At 57.7% G+C, this 17,500-nt stretch overlaps 1 non-coding gene across 1 annotated transcript; it reads right to left on the bottom strand.

Moving 5' to 3' along the window:
- Positions 1-2,571: 2,571 nt before the first annotated feature.
- Positions 2,572-2,690, bottom strand: LOC131861143 (5S ribosomal RNA). Its single transcript, XR_009360220.1, has one exon. It is a non-coding gene; the product is annotated as a 5S ribosomal RNA (ribosomal RNA).
- Positions 2,691-17,500: the final 14,810 nt, after the last annotated feature.

Here is a 17,500-nt window from a genome sequence, read left to right as displayed (position 1 = left end):
CTTGGCCGGGGTGGGCACCTTGGCTGGGTTTGCCCAGGGTGCGCTCCGAAGCGGGGTTACTGGAGCGCCCCCTCTTTTTTTGTCAGAGCGTTTGGTGGGGTTTCTCGCATTGGCTCTTCCCAGGCCCGGTTGTTGGGTGCGCTCCCACCCTGGCGCGCGCGAAGTTGGAAGTTGGATTAATTGCCCGGGCGCGCACCTTCGCCAGGGTGGGCACCTTGGTGCGCACACCTTGGCTGGGCTGCGCACCAGGGCGGGCTCAAGATGGCACCAGCATTCCCTTTTTCTCACTATCTTTCAAAACGGAAATTTTAAAATCTCGTTTTTTTTTTGCCTTTTATGGAAATTAGTGAAGGCATCGCATCAAAGGTGCGCACCTCGCTGCCCACCTTGGTGTGCTCCGAGGTGCCCACCACGGTGCGCAACGCCGGTGCGAACCCGGGAGCGCCCCGATGTGTGCTCCAAGGTGCGGCGTGCACGAAGTCGGACCCCGGTTTGCCCCGGGTGCGCACCTCGCGTGCACCTTGGTGCGCACACCTTGGCTGGGTTGCGCGGCCTGGTGGGCACCATGGTGCGCACCAAGGAGCGCTCCGAAGTGTGCTCCAAGGTGCGGCGTGCACGAAGTCGGAGCCCGGTTTGCCCCGGGTACGCACCTCGCGTGCACCTTCGCCGGGGTGGGCACCTCGGCTGGGTTGCGCGCCCTGGTGCGCACCAAGGAGCGCTCCGAAGTGTGCTCCAAGGTGCGGCGTGCACGAAGTCGGAGCCCGGTTTGCCCCGGGTGCGCACCTTCGCCGCGGTGCGCACCATGGCGTGCACGAAGTCGGAGCCCGGTTTGCCCCGGGTGCGCACCTCGCGTGCACCTTCGGCGGGGTTGCGCGCCCTGGTGGGCACCATGGTGCGCACCAAGGAGCGCTCCGAAGTGTGCTCCAAGGTGCGGCGTGCACGAAGTCGGAGCCCGGTTTGCCCCGGGTGCGCACCTCGCGTGCACCTTCGGCGGGGTTGCGCGCCCTGGTGGGCACCATGGTGCGCACCAAGGAGCGCTCCGAAGTGTGCTCCAAGGTGCGGCGTGCACGAAGTCGGAGCCCGGTTTTCCCCGGGTGCGCACCTCGCGTGCACCTTCGCCGCGGTGGGCACCATGGCGTGCACGAAGTCGGAGCCCGGTTTGCCCCGGGTGCGCACCTCGCGTGCACCTTCGCCGGGGTGGGCACCTCGGCTGGGTTGCGCGCCCTGGTGCGCACCAAGGAGCGCTCCGAAGTGTGCTCCAAGGTGCGGCGTGCACGAAGTCGGAGCCCGGTTTGCCCCGGGTGCGCACCTCGCGTGCACCTTCGCCAGGGTGGGCACCTCGGTGCGCACACCTTCTCAATGTTTTCTTGCCTTTTCTGGAAATTGGTGAAGGCAGCGCATCAAAGGTGCGCACCTCGGTGTGCTCCGAGGTGCGAACCCGAGAGCGCTCCGAGGTGCCCACGAAGTCGAAAGTCGGGTTAATTGCATTGTTTTCCCCGGGTGCGCTCCGAGGTGCGCAACATCGGCGCGCACCAAGGAGGGCTCCGAAGTGTGCTCCAAGGTGCGCACGATGGCGTGCACCTCTGGTGCGCACGATTCGGAGCTCGGTTTGACCGGGGTGCGCACACCTTGGCTGGGTTGCGCACCTTTTGTGCGCTCCAAGGTGCGCACGAAGTCGGAGCTCGGTTTGCCCCGGGTGCGCACCTTCGCCAGGGTGCGCACCTTGATGCGCACGCCTTGGCTGGGCTGCGCACCTTGGTGGGCGCCATGGTGCGCACCTTTCGTGCGCTCCAAGGTGCGCACGAAGTCGGAGCTCGGTTTGCCCCGGGTGCGCACCTTGGTGGGCGCCATGGTGCACTCCGAGGTGCCCAAGATTGGTGCGCACCAAGGAGCGCTCCGAAGTGCGCTCCAAGGTGCGCGCGAAGTCGAAAGTTGGGTTAATTGTCCGGTTTGCCTCGGGTGCGCACCTTGCGTGCACCTTCGCCAGGGTGGGCGCCTTGGTGCGCACACCTTGGCTGGGCTGCGCACACCTTGGCACCCGCGTTTCCTTCATTTTAAATTTTTTTTTTTTACAATCTCTCAAGTGGGAAATTCTATAATCTCAACTTTTTTTGCCTTTTCAGGAAACTTTTGAATGGAGCGCATCATTGGTGCGCTCCGAAGTGTGCTCCAAAGCTCTCTCCAGCTGCGTGCACCTGCCCCGGCCGCGCACCCGGCCCCGCCCAGCTTCGCTCACCTGTCCCGGGCGTCTGGTGCGGAACCTTAGAGTAAGAAACATCACCGTGCACCTTGGCCAACGTGCGCGACTCGACCGAGCGCGCACTGGCCGAGGTGCACACCGATTTCACCTGGGTGCGCGCGCAGCACCTCGGGCGCACCGGGGTGCGCGCACAACGCCCGGGTTGCACCGTGGCCTGTGTGCTCGGGGTGCCTCGGGTGCGCGCTCGGTGTCGCCCCCGCGCGCGCGGTAGTGCGGGCAGCGCACCCCGGCCCGGCCCGGCCCCGACGAGAACGCAAACGGGCAAAAGGTTTATTCAAATAGCATTGCGACGCCCGGCGAAAAACTAAAAAAGGGTGCAACACCGGGACTTCCCGGGAGGTCACCCATCCCAGTACTACTCCGGCCCAAGCGCGCTTAACTGCGGAGTTCTGATGGGATCCGGTGCACTAATGCTGGTATGATCGCACCCGTTATGAGCTTGTCGCAGTGTGTACTTAGCAAACCGCGACCCACGTGCGAATCCACCCCGGCCACCCACCCCCGTCGAGGTGCACACCCTCCCTCGCGAAGTGCGCCCCGTTCGCCAAGTGTGAGCCCTGCCCGGGTGCGCGCACCTTGCTAGGGCGTCGGGTGTGCACCCGGCCCGGCCTACGTGCGTGCACCTGGAGGGGGCGTCGTGTGCGTGCAGTGTCCCGTCTGCAACGCGGTGCCCACACACCACCTCGGGCGCAACGACCTGCGCTCACATGTGGGCCGAGTGCACCTTGGTGCATGTTCGGGGCGCCTCGGGTGCACGCTCGATCTTGCCCCGGTGCACCAAGGCGCTCGGTTTGCCCCGGGTGCGCACTTGGTGCAAGGTGGGCACCCAAAATAGGGATCAAGCACCAAAACACAAGTTTCGGGATGCAAAATGGGACCCAAGGACCACAAATGCGTTCCAAGACCCATGATGGGTCCACGAGAACAAAAATGTGTTCCGAGACTTAATAAACAAATATTGGGTTTTAGGAGAAGAAACATGCTCTGATGCCCAAAACGAGAATCGACCCCGAAAAGGCCACAGGCCAAAAGTGGGATGCGAGACAAAAAAAAATGGGACCCGAGGACCAAAATTGGGTTCCCAGGTCGAAGACAGGGCAACCGGACAAGAAACGACCTCTAAGGCTCGAAATGAGTCCCGACGACTAAAACTTGACAAGAAGCACCCATCAGGCACCCAACTCGACACCCATGGGATGCCGACCCACCCGGGCTTCCACCTAGCACACCTTGGCACCCACCCACCCTCGCACCCAACCTCGCACCCAACTTAGCACCTTTGAACCCACATTGGCACTCACCCTGACCCTGGCACCTTGGAACCCACATTGGCACTCACCTTGACCCTGGCACCCACCTTTGCACTCACCTTGGGACCCACCCTGGCTCCCACCTCGGCACCCACCCAGACACCCACCTTGGTTCCTTGGCACCCACCTTGGATCCTTGGCACCCACCCCGACACCCACCTTGGCACGCAACTTGGCTACTTGCCACCCACCTTGGCTCCTTGACGCCCACCCCGACAACCACCCCGTGACCTACCCTGGCTAGGGTTGGTGCACACCCACCCTGGTGCCCACCTTGGCACCCACCCTATGACCCACCTTGGCACGCACCTTAGTACCCACCCCGTTACCCACCCTAGGACCCACCCCGTGACCCACCTTGGCCAGGGTGGGTGCACCCACCCTGGTGCCCACCTTGGCACCCACCCATCCTAGCACCCAGCCTGTGACCGGGCTTGGAACCCAACCTTGCACCCGCACCCGTCTTGGCCAGTGTGGGTGCGCACCCATCCTGGCACCCACGTTGTGACACACCCTTTAACCCACGCACCCTAGCACCCACGTTGGCACCCACCTTGGAACCCAACCTAGCAACTTGGCACCCACCCCGTGACCCACCTTGGCATCCACCATAGCAGTCGCCGACTTGGCACCCACCTCGGCACCCACCTTGACACTTGTGGACCCACCTTGCCACTCACCCTAGCATCGACCCATCCTAGCACCCACCCTGGCACCTTTGCACCCTAGCACTCACCCATCCTAGCACCTAACCTGTGACCCACCTTGACACTCACCCTCGCACCCACCTTGGAACCCAACCTAGCACCCACCCACCCTGACACCAACCCTAGCACCTACCCACCCTTGCACCCACCCTGTGACCCATCTTGGCACCCACCCATCCTACCACTCAACCTATCACCCACCTTCTCACCCACCTTGGCATCCACCTTAGCACCCACCCACACTGGCACCTTGGCACCCACCTCGGGCAAGGTGGGTGCACACCCACCCTGGCACCCAATTTAGAACCCACCGAGCATGTTACCCACCTTGGCACCCACATTGCAGCCCACCCTAGTACCCACCCTATGACCCACATTGGCATCCACACCCTAGCACCCAGGCACCTCGACACCCGCCTTGACACCCACCCTAGCACTGAACCTGTGACCCACCTTGGAACTCACCCTAGAACCCACCCACCCTGTGAACCACCTTGGCATCCACCTTAGCACCCACCCACCTTGGCACCCACTCTAGCACTCACCCATCCTAACACCCAACTTGTTACCCACCTTGGCACCCGCCCTCGCGTCCACCTTGAAACCCACCCTAGCACCCACCCACGCAGGAGCCCACCTTGGCACCCAACCTAACACCCACGCATCCTGGCACCCAACTTGTGACCCACCTTGGAACCCACCCTAGTACCCACCTTTGAACCCACTATATCACCAACCCACCTTGGCACCCACCCTATGACCCTCTTTGGAATCCACCCTAGCACGCACCCACCCTGGCACCCACCATGGAGCGCACCCTAGCACCCACCCACCTCGGCACGCACCTCAACACCCACCTTGGTGTGCGCACTGCGCCAACCTCTCAAAGACCCTATGTGGTGCGCTCCAAAGTGTACACCTTTGGTGCGCTCCAAGGTGCGCACCTTTGGTGCACACCGAGGTGCACACCAAAGTGTGCACCGAGGTGAGCACCAAAGTGCACTCCAGGGTGCACACCAAGGCGTGCACCTTTGGTGCGGTCAATGCAAACGAATTCGGAAGTTGGGGTCGATGTCCTAATCGCTGCTGCAGACTACACGTATGAGAATCGGACAAATAGCTTTATATAGGGGAGGTGTTGCGTTTGATGGGTCGACTCCCCTGGTTGTGTGCACTGCACCAACTTCAAAGACCCTGTCTTGTTTAAGAAGTCAAAAGTTGGGGTGGATGTCCTAATCATTGCTGCAGTCTACGCATGTATGAGAATCAGACAAATAGCTTATATAGGGGAGGTGTTGCATTCGGTGGGTTGACTCCCCTGGTTGTGCGCACTGCGCCAACCTCAAAGACCCCGCATAGCAGAAGAAGTCGGAAGTCGGATTTTGGTGAGCACCAAGGCGTGCACCTTTGGTGCGGTCAACGCAGACGAATTCAGAAGTTGGGGTGGATGTCCTAATCGTTGTTGCAGGCTACACATGTATGAGAATCAGACAAATAGCTTATATAGGGGAGGTGTTGGGTTTGATGGGTCAACTCCCTTGGTTGTGCGCATTACGCCAACCTCAAAGACCTTGTTTTCGTTAAGAAGTCAAAAGTTGGGGTCAATGTCCTAATGGCTCCTGCAGGCTACACATGTATGAGAATCGGACAAATAGCTTATATAGGGGAGGTGTTGGGTTTGATGGGTCGACTCCCCTGGTTGTGCGCATTACGTCAACCTCAAAGACCTTGTTTTCGTTAAGAAGTCAAAAGTTGGGGTCGATGTCCTAATTGCTCCTGTAGACTACACATGTATGAGAATCAGACAAATAGCTTATATAGGGGAGGTGTTGGGTTTGATGGGTTGACTCCCCTAGTTGTTCGCATTACACCAACCTCAAAGACCTTGTTTTCGTTTAGAAGCCGAAAGTTGGGGTCGATGTCCTAATTGCTCCTGCAGGCTACGCATGTATGAGAATCAGACAAATAGCTTATATAGGGGAGGTGTTGGGTTTGATGGGTCGACTCCCCTGGTTGTGCGCATTGCGCCAACCTCAAAGACCCTGCATTGCGGATGAAGTCGAAAGTCAGAGTTTGGTGTGCTACAAGGTGTGGTCGAAGGTGCTCACCTAGGTGTGCACCTTTGGAGCACAGGAAAAGTGCCCTCCAAAAGTGCGCACCTTTGGAGTGCACAAAAGTGCCCTCCAAAAGTGCGCACCTTTGGAGCGCAGAAAAGTGCCCTCCAAAAAGTGCCCTCCAAAAGTGCGCACCTTTGGAGCGCAGAAAAGTGCCCTCCAAAAAGTGCCCTCCAAAAGTGCGCACCTTTGGAGCGCAGAAAAGTGCCCTCCAAAAAGTGCCCTCCAAAAGTGCGCACCTTTGGAGCGCAGAAAAGTGCCCTCCAAAAAGTGCCCTCCAAAAGTGCGCACCTTTGGAGCGCAGAAAAGTGCCCTCCAAAAAGTGCCCTCCAAAAGTGCGCACCTTTGGAGCGCAGAAAAGTGCCCTCCAAAAAGTGCCCTCCAAAAGTGCGCACCTTTGGAGCGCAGAAAAGTGCCCTCCAAAAAGTGCCCTCCAAAAGTGCGCACCTTTGGAGCGCAGAAAAGTGCCCTCCAAAAAGTGCCCTCCAAAAGTGCGCACCTTTGGAGCGCAGAAAAGTGCCCTCCAAAAAGTGCCCTCCAAAAGTGCGCACCTTTGGAGCGCAGAAAAGTGCCCTCCAAAAAGTGCCCTCCAAAAGTGCGCACCTTTGGAGCGCAGAAAAGTGCCCTCCAAAAGTGCGCACTTTTGGTGCGCACCAAGGCGCTGGTTCGGTCGTTGCAGGCGAGTTCGGAAGTTGGGGTCGATGTCCTGAGCGGAGGTGCAAACTACACAGGTGTCGGAATCGGACAAATAGCTTATATAGGGGAGGTGTATGCTTCGATGGGTCGACTCCCCAGGTTGAGCGCACCGCGCCAACCTCAAAGACCCTACGGTATGGATGAAGTCGGAAGTTGGGTCCGATGACCGATTCGATTAGTAGGTATGCTCATGAGGTCGGAATTTGGGTCCGATGACCTGCCATGTGCAGGAAGGCGAATGTTGACACTGTGCGTTGCAAGGTGCACACCAAGGCGCTGGTGCGGTCTTTTTAGTCGAGTTCGGAAGTTGGGGTCGATGTCCTGATCGGAGGTGCAAGCTACACAGGTGTGGGAATCGGACAAATAGCTTATATAGGGGAGGTGTATGCTTCGTTGGGTCGACTCCCCGGGTTGAGCGCACCGCGCCAACCTCAAAGACCCTACGGTATGGATGAAGTCGGAAGTTGGGTCCGATGACCGATTCGATATGTAGGCATACTCGCGAGGTCGGAATTTGGGTCCGATGACCTGCCACGTGCAGGAAGGCGAATGTTGGCACTGTGCGTTGCAAGGTGCGCACCAAGGCGCTGGTTCGGTCGTTGGAGGCGAGTTCGGAAGTTGGGGTCGATGTCTTGATCGGAGGTGCAAACTACACAGGTGTGGGAATCGGACAAATAGCTTATATAGGGGAGGTGTATGCTTCGTTGGGTCGACTCCCCGGGTTGAGCGCACCGCGCCAACCTCAAAGACCCTACGGTATGGATGAAGTCGGAAGTTGGGTCCGATGACCGATTCGATATGTAGGCATACTCGCGAGGTCGGAATTTGGGTCCGATGACCTGCCATGTGCAGGAAGGCGAATGTTGGGACTGTGCGTCGCAAGGTGCGCACCAAGGCGCTGGTGCCGTCGTTGCAGTCGAGTTCGGAAGTTGGGGTCGATGTCCTGGTCAGAGGTGCAAACTACACAGGTGTGGGAATCGGACAAATAGCTTATATAGGGGAGGTGTATGCTTCGATGGGTCGACTCCCTGGGTTGAGCGCACCGCGCCAACCTCAAAGACCCTACAGTATGGATGAAGTCGGAAGTTGGGTCCGATGACCGATTCGATACGTAGGCATATTGGCGAGGTCTGAATTTGTGTCCGATGACCTGCCATGCGCAGGAAGGCGGAATTTGGGTCCGATGACCGAGTTGATGGCGTGCCATGCGCAGAAAGGCGGAATTTGGGTCCGATGACCGAGTTGATGTTGATGGCCCGCCATGCACAGGAAGGCGGAATTTGGGTCCGATGACCGATTTGAAGGCGTGCCATACGCAAAAAGGCGGAGTTTGGGTCCGATGACCGAGTTGATATTGATGGCCCGCCATGCGCAGGAAGGCGGAATTTGGGTCCGATGACCTGACATACGCATGGAGTCCGACTCGGGGGCCGATGTTCGATTCGATGACTTGCATTGTGGGTAAAGTCGGAAGTTGTGGTCTTTGACCCGATTCGATGACCAGACTTCGGCTGCTTGAGAATCGGACAAATAACTTATATAGGGGATGTCACGACCTTTGAGATCTGACCCGAGCTAGAATGGATTCTAGAGCGTGTCTCCCCCTGGCACGTCTCTATGTCTTCCGATCCTTAAGTGCGCAATGGCTTGAGGATGCATTACTTGAGAACAATGTTGGTTATGAAAGATTTGCAAAGCATTCATGGATACGTCGGATGCAAGACTTGATACCGTGTTGGATGGAATGCTATGCGTGGGTTCTCGCATAAGTCATTCGAGAAGCTCTTGGGCTGCGGGATGTCATAGGGACATTCCCAGTGTGGTGTAGGATTATGTCCGGGACATGATCCGAGGAGTAATCACCGTGTCTAAGAATGGGAGGTCTGGGACCTCGCCAGGATAGACATGGAAACGGTTGCGAGCTGGTGGCACAGCGAGCTAACCTTAGAACTACGTGTGACTTTGAGACACTTCGATTACATCGATTGTGGGTACGTAGGAGGTTTTCATGAGGTCAGCTCGTGTAGGCCACAAGTCCAACCCTGGACGCAGGGATATCTCTTTGAGGGTGACCCATAGGTTGGGAAGTTCTCTAGCTTAGTTTTTGAGGTGACTCGCTGGATGAGAAGTCCTAGAGCTAAGTCCATTGGAGTGCCGCGTTGCACTCATTGGCGTCGTCTAGACTTATATTCCGCATAAGTCTTGTTTGAGGCGGCATTGGTGAAGGCGTAGTCCGTATTAGATTACTTGCAAGCTATTTGCAAGGTCTAAAGGCGGTGCCGAACGGGTTGAAACTCTGGACCCGTTACATCTGGTATCAGAGCAGATTCATCATTGACTCTGATACTTGTCTTTTCGGTAAAGCTAGTATTAGAGGAGTGATATGATGAAACGGTCTCGGTGACCTTTTGTTATATGACTTTGGTGTGTCGTTTAAGAGTGTGATTCGATGATAGTTTGGGTGCCCAACTTGGGAGAGTTGATTTCGGTGAACTAGCATAGTGGAGCGAAAGCGAGTTGCATGTGGGTCGCGTATGATCTGGGATTCCTTAGACCCTTGTTGATGCAAAGGTTGGGGAAGCCCCTTAATGTAGCGTTCTGATCTATGACTAGAGTCGAGCTACTTTTCTTAAGCGGAAGTCAGAGAACTTTAAGGGTGGTTCCTTAGGCATCCATAACTCGAGATCGAAGTGCGGTATGAAGCTCATTCAATGCTCAAACGGACCTGGGTATTGGAACCGCTAAAAAGGGAGCGTCCTTGTTGGGTGATATTTGGTTAGTATTTCTTGTTAATAGAGATGCTTAACCCTTTACTCGGTTGAGTTTAAAATAAGCATGCACTTGGTGCTTGAGCTTATCTTAACATGAGTTGAGTTGTTACCCAATAAAGGTATGTTCTCCCTCGTGTGTTGCAATCTTGGTGCACGAATGGGTTTTGTGCGACTTGACATGGAATGTTGGGTTTTATGAGGTAGCCGAATTGCAAGGTGTTGTGCTTGTTGTTGCCTAGTACATCAAGCCAACCGAAAAGAGCTTGTCATGCGGATTGAGTACGTGGAAGGTAAATGGGGGGCATTTAGTCTGGAGCTACTCCGCTATCTGGTGATGGTTAAGCTAGGATGATTTATTTAATAATGTTAGGACTAAATTGAGTCTTGTGGATGTCTTGGTGGTACTCAAGATCCCAAGGCGTTGCAAAATGGGTATTCTGATTGGGTGTTAGATATGGCCTTACGATTTGGTTTTGCAAGAGAAGGGTTAGGCTCTTCAACTTCATTGAGTGAGGTGGTGTCTGATTAAGTGGATTGGTAATCTACGTCCCCAGGATCGCCTTGATTGCACAATTGGTCTTTACCAAGAGCTTGAAGGGAACATAGCTTCACGAGTTGGACTTGGGGAAGGTTATGGACCCGAGTGGATCCGAGTCGACTTGGATGGAATCTTAAGTCGAGTGTTCATTTATGGACCGGATTTGGTTGGTGTCATGTTTTGTGATTCGAGTCAAAGTGAAGTGACTTTGCAAGTACTTTGTAACCCGGAAGTTCGGTGTTGCAAGCGCCGAGGACGTCGCTTATTTTAAGTGGGGGAGGATGTCACGACCTTTGAGATCTGACCCGAGCTAGAATGGATTCTAGAGCGTGTCTCCCCCTGGCACGTCTCTATGTCTTCCGATCCTTAAGTGCGCAATGGCTTGAGGATGCATTACTTGAGAACAATGTTGGTTATGAAAGATTTGCAAAGCATTCATGGATACGTCGGATGCAAGACTTGATACCGTGTTGGATGGAATGCTATGCGTGGGTTCTCGCATAAGTCATTCGAGAAGCTCTTGGGCTGCGGGATGTCATAGGGACATTCCCAGTGTGGTGTAGGATTATGTCCGGGACATGATCCGAGGAGTAATCACCGTGTCTAAGAATGGGAGGTCTGGGACCTCGCCAGGATAGACATGGAAACGGTTGCGAGCTGGTGGCACAGCGAGCTAACCTTAGAACTACGTGTGACTTTGAGACACTTCGATTACATCGATTGTGGGTACGTAGGAGGTTTTCATGAGGTCAGCTCGTGTAGGCCACAAGTCCAACCCTGGACGCAGGGATATCTCTTTGAGGGTGACCCATAGGTTGGGAAGTTCTCTAGCTTAGTTTTTGAGGTGACTCGCTGGATGAGAAGTCCTAGAGCTAAGTCCATTGGAGTGCCGCGTTGCACTCATTGGCGTCGTCTAGACTTATATTCCGCATAAGTCTTGTTTGAGGCGGCATTGGTGAAGGCGTAGTCCGTATTAGATTACTTGCAAGCTATTTGCAAGGTCTAAAGGCGGTGCCGAACGGGTTGAAACTCTGGACCCGTTACAGGGGAGGTAGTGTTCTCGAGCATCCTCCCCCCGTGCCCGTTTATGTCGATTGATGCTGGTGCTCGACTGGTTGGAGCGCTCGGATGCAAAAATCTTGCACCAGGATTTATCGATTGTGATGGACACGGCAAGTCTCCTGATTGCTATGCAGGAGCTCATCGTGAATCTCTATGCGGCCTTGGTATGGACTCGACCTGCGGAATGGTTCGGCAATGGTAGTCGCTCCAACACGTCCTTGCAATGGCCACAGAGGTGATTCGACTAGAGCTCCAGTCTAGCTTTAGGGTTGCTTGGCGGACTGGTATAGCCGCGATCGAGTTCCGGCCATGAACGTTTTAGATAGCTCTTGGGCTTTCTGGGACGGAAGTCGGAAGTTTGGGCTGTTGTCCGATTTGATGACCATTCTTCGGATGTGTGAGAATCGGACAAATAACTTATATAGGGGACTGTGTTGTCTCACGCAGCCCCCTCCGTGCCCCTCTATCTCGACCGATGTTGGTGCTTGAAAGGGTTGGGATCGCTCGGATTTATAAACGTGCACCACCATTTGTCGAGTGTGAGGGACGCGGCAGGTCTCCTAAATGCTATGCGGGCGCTCTCTGAGAATCTCTATCCGGCCTCGACACAGACTAGTCTTGCTGAATGGTTTGGCACTGGTAGTCGATCCAACACGTCGTTGTTGTGGCCGCCTAGGCGATTCGATTCGAGCCCCCGTCTAGCTTTTGGGTTGCTTGGCGGATTTTGCCCTATCCGCAAGTGAGCTCGGTCCCTAAACGTTCGAGAAACCCGATTGCTATGCGCCGACTCTCTTTCTTGCGAGCCTCCATCTAGCTTTTGGGTCTCTACGGAACGGAAGTCGGAATCTGGGACCGTTGTTTGATTCGACGAGGCAGACTACGGTTGTGCGAGAATCGGACAAATAACTTATATAGGGGAGGTGTTGACTGGAGCATTCTCCCCCGTGCCCCTCTAACTCGACCAATGCTGGCGCTCGAACGGTGGTAGCGCTCGGATTTTCATTGAGCGCCAGCATTGGTCGATTTAGAGGGGCATGCGAGATTCCCGAATGCTATGCGAGGGCTCTAACGGAAATGTCTATTGGTTTCGGTATGGATGCAATTGCGAGTGGTTCGGCAAAGGTAGTCGTTCCGATGCGTCCATGTCGTGGCCAAATCGATAATTCGATTTGAGCCCTCGTATAGCATTTGGGTCTCTCGATGTGATTCCGCATTCCAGTCCCTTTGGGCACTGCTTGAGCCGCATCCCAGGGGGTTCCCTTCCCAATAATCTGCCTCGCAACCCGATTGCTATGCGGTGAGGCTCCTCGGCCGCCTCGGAACTATCTGTGTATCAGACGCATCGCGGGATAAGGGGTTGGCAACGGTAGTCGCCCCAAGCGCGTCCGATGCTTGGACCATTCCGAGGCGGCCCTGAAGCCTCTTCCGTCTAGCCGTTGGGTCCTTCTCGCCGCATCCCTCGCCTCGCACCCCGATTGCTATGCGGTGAGGCTCCTCGGCCGCCTCGGAACTATCTGTGTATCGGACGCGTCGCGGGATAAGGGGTTGTCACTGGTAGTCGCCCCAAGCGCGTCCGATGCTTGGACCATTCCGAGGCGGCCCTGAAGCCTCTTCCGTCTAGCCGTTGGGTCCTTCTCGCCGCATCCCTCGCCTCGCACCCCGATTGCTATGCGGTGAGGCTCCTCGGCCGCCTCGGAACTATCTGTGTATCGGACGCGTCGCGGGATAAGGGGTTGTCATTGGTAGTCGCCCCAAGCGCGTCCGATGCTTGGACCATTCCGAGGCGGCCCTGAAGCCTCTTCCGTCTAGCCGTTGGGTCCTTCTCGCCGCATCCCTCGCCTCGCACCCCGATTGCTATGCGGTGAGGCTCCTCGGCCGCCTCGGAACTATCTGTGTATCGGACGCGTCGCGGGATAAGGGGTTGTCACTGGTAGTCGCCCCAAGCGCGTCCGATGCTTGGACCATTCCGAGGCGGCCCTGAAGCCTCTTCCGTCTAGCCGTTGGGTCCTTCTCGCCGCATCCCTCGCCTCGCACCCCGATTGCTATGCGGTGAGGCTCCTCGGCCGCCTCGGAACTATCTGTGTATCGGACGCGTCGCGGGATAAGGGGTTGTCACTGGTAGTCGCCCCAAGCGCGTTCGATGCTTGGACCATTCCGAGGCGGCCCTGAAGCCTCTTCCGTCTAGCCGTTGGGTCCTTCTCGCCGCATCCCTCGCCTCGCACCCCGATTGCTATGCGGTGAGGCTCCTCGGCCGCCTTGGAACTATCTGTGTATCGGACGCGTCGCGGGATAAGGGGTTGTCACTGGTAGTCGCCCCAAGCGCGTCCGATGCTTGGACCATTCCGAGGCGGACCCGAAGCCTCTTCCGTCTAGCCGTTGGGTCCTTCTCGCCGCATCCTTCGCCTCGCACCCCGATTGCTATGCGGTGAGGCTCCTCGGCCGCCTCGGAACTATCTGTGTATCGGACGCGTCGCGGGATAAGGGGTTGTCACTGGTAGTCGCCCCAAGCGCGTCCGATGCTTGGACCATTCCGAGGCGGACCCGAAGCCTCTTCCGTCTAGCCGTTGGGTCCTTCTCGCCGCATCCCTCGCCTCGCACCCCGATTGCTATGCGGTGAGGCTCCTCGGCCGCCTTGGAACTATCTGTGTATCGGACGCGTCGCGGGATAAGGGGTTGTCACTGGTAGTCGCCCCAAGCGCGTCCGATGCTTGGACCATTCCGAGGCGGACCCGAAGCCTCTTCCGTCTAGCCGTTGGGTCCTTCTCGCCGCATCCCTCGCCTCGCACCCCGATTGCTATGCGGTGAGGCTCCTCGGCCGCCTTGGAACTATCTGTGTATCGGACGCGTCGCGGGATAAGGGGTTGTCACTGGTAGTCGCCCCAAGCGCGTCCGATGCTTGGACCATTCCGAGGCGGACCCGAAGCCTCTTCCGTCTAGCCGTTGGGTCCTTCTCGCCGCATCCCTCGCCTCGCACCCCGATTGCTATGCGGTGAGGCTCCTCGGCCGCCTTGGAACTATCTGTGTATCGGACGCGTCGCGGGATAAGGGGTTGTCACTGGTAGTCGCCCCAAGCGCGTCCGATGCTTGGACCATTCCGAGGCGGCCCCGAAGCCTCTTCCGTCTAGCCGTTGGGTCCTTCTCGCCGCATCCCTCGCCTCGCACCCCGATTGCTATGCGGTGAGGCTCCTCGGCCGCCTTGGAACTATCTGTGTATCGGACGCGTCGCGGGATAAGGGGTTGTCACTGGTAGTCGCCCCAAGCGCGTCCGATGCTTGGACCATTCCGAGGCGGCCCCGAAGCCTCTTCCGTGTAGCCGTTGGGTCCTTCTCGCCGCATCCCTCGCCTCGCACCCCGATTGCTATGCGGTGAGGCTCCTCGGCCGCCTTGGAACTATCTGTGTATCGGACGCGTCGCGGGATAAGGGGTTGTCACTGGTAGTCGCCCCAAGCGCGTCCGATGCTTGGACCATTCCGAGGCGGACCTGAAGCCTCTTCCCTCTAGCCGTTGGGGCTTTCTCGCCGCATCCCTCGCCTCGCACCCTGATTGCTATGCTGTGAGGCTCCTCGGCCGCCTTGGAACTATCTGTGTATCGGACGCATCGCGGGATAAGGGGTTGGCAGTGGTAGTCGCCCCAAGCGCATCCGATGCTTGGACCATTCCGAGGCGGCCCTGCAGCCTCTTCCGTCTAGCCGTTGGGGCCATCTCGCCGCATCCCCCACCTCGCACCACGATTGCTATGCGGTGAGGCTCCTTGGCCGCCTCGGAACTATCTGTGTATCGGACGCATCGCGGGATAAGGGGTTGTCACTGGTAGTCGCCCCAAGCGCGTCCGATGCTTGGACTATTCCGAGGCGGCCCTGCAGCCTCTTCCGTCTAGCCGTTGGGGCCATCTCGCTGCATCCCCCACCTCCTCGGCCGCCTCGGAACTATCTGTGTATCGGACGCATCGCGGGATAAGGGGTTGGCAGTGGTAGTCGCCCCAAGCGCGTCCGATGCTTGGACTATTCCGAGGCAGCCCTGCAGCCTCTTCCGTCTAGCCTTTGGGGCCATCTCGCCGCATCCCTCGCCTCGCACCCCGATTGCTATGCGGTGAGGCTCCTCGGCCGCCTGGGAACTATCTTCGTATCGGACGCATCGCGGGATAAGGGGTTGTCACTGGTAGTCGCCCCAAGCGCGTCCGATGCTTGGACTATTCCGAGGCGGCCCTGTGGCCTCTTCCGTCTAGCCGTTGGGGCCATCTCGCCGCATCCCCCACCTCGCACCCCGATTGCTATGCGGTGAGGCTCTTCGGCCGCCTTGGAACTATCTTCGTATCGGACGCATCGCGGGATAAGGGGTTGTCACTGGTAGTGGCCCCAAGCGCGTCCGATGCTTGGACTATTCCGAGGCGGCCCTGCAGCCTCTTCCGTCTAGCCGTTGGGGCCATCTCGCCGCATCCCCCACCTCGCACCCCGATTGCTATGCGGTGAGGCTCCTCGGCCGCCTTGGAACTATCTTCGTATCGGACGCATCGCGGGATAAGGGGTTGTCACTGGTAGTCGCCCCAAGCGCGTCCGATGCTTGGACTATTCCGACGCGGCCCTGTGGCCTCTTCCGTCTAGCCGTTGGGGCCATCTCGCCGCATCCCCCACCTCGCACCCCGATTGCTATGCGGTGAGGCTCCTCGGCCGCCTTGGAACCATCTTCGTATCGGACGCATCGCGGGATAGGGGGCTGTCACTGGTAGTCGCCCCAAGCGTGTCCGATGCTTGGACCATTCCTAGGCGGCCCTGAAGCCTCTTCCGTCTAGCCGTTGGGGCCTTCCCGCCCCATCCCTCGCCTCGCACCCCCGATTGCTATGCGGTGAGGCTCCTCGGCCGCCTTGGAACCATCTGTGTATCGGACGCATCGCGGGATAAGGGGTTGGCACTGGCAGTCGCCCCAAGCGCGTCCGATGCTTGGACCATTCCGAGGTGGCCCTGAAGCCTCTTCCGTCTAGCCGTTGGGGCCTTCCCGCCCCATCCCTCGCCTCGCACCCCGATTGATATGCGGTGAGGCTCCTCGGCCGCCTTGGAACTATCTGTGTATCGGACGCATCGCGGGATAAGGGGTTGGCACTGGTAGTCGTCCCAATCGCATCCGATGCTTGGACCATTCCGAGGCGGCCCTGCAGCCTCTTCCGTTTAGCCGTCGGGGCCTTCCCGCCGCATCCCTCGCCTCGCATCCCGATTCCTATGCGGTGAGTCTTCTCGGCCGCCGCGGAACTATACCTGTTATTGCTACTGCATCCTTCGGCTGGTAACCTCCTCTGCCGCCTTGGAACGTTCTCTTTGTCGGACGCGTCGCGGGATAAGGGGTTGGCACTGGTAGTCGCCCCAAGCGCGCCCGATGCATAGACCGCTCCGAGTCGACCTTGCTTTCAGCCTCTCACATGCATAGACCTCTCTGAGTCGACCCTGCAGCCTCTCACGTTTAGCCTTTGGAATCTCGCCTCACAACATGATTGCTATCCTTGATGCATCCCTTGCCTCGAGCCCTGATTGCTTTCTTGGCTGCATCCCTCCTCTCCTCACAGCCCGGTTGTCATCACTGCTTCATCCGTCGCTTCATGCATTCTGGCTGCTGGGCCCTTCCCACCGCACACCTCGATTGCTATCTCTTCTGCATCACACACCCCGATTGCTATCTCTGCTACATCCCTCGGCTCTCACTTCTGCATCCTTCGCCTCACACCTCGATTGCTATCAATGCTGCATCCGTAACCTCACACCCCGATTGCTATGCGGGGAGGCTCCTTGGCCGCCTTGGAAATTTCTGTGTGTCGGACGCACCGCGGGATAAGGGGTTGGCACTGGTAGTCGCCCCAAGTGCGCCCGATTCTTAGACCGCTTCGAGGTGACCTCGTAGCCTCTTTCGTCCAGGCTTCCTGCCTTCAACGCCCTTTTTACACCTCGATTGCTATGCGCGGGCTCGTTGGCGTCTATCACCTCTCTGCGAAGAGTGGCACGATGATTGTTGGGGTAAATCGTAGCAGTCCGATCTCTGGCCTTGGGCCATTGTGAG

The sequence above is a fragment of the Cryptomeria japonica genome, unplaced genomic scaffold, assembly GCF_030272615.1.
Source record: "Cryptomeria japonica unplaced genomic scaffold, Sugi_1.0 HiC_scaffold_24, whole genome shotgun sequence".
In the NCBI taxonomy this organism is placed as follows: Eukaryota; Viridiplantae; Streptophyta; class Pinopsida; order Cupressales; family Cupressaceae; genus Cryptomeria; species Cryptomeria japonica.
The sequence above is the reverse complement of the archived record's forward strand: the minus strand, read 5'-3'. Positions and strand labels throughout refer to the sequence as shown.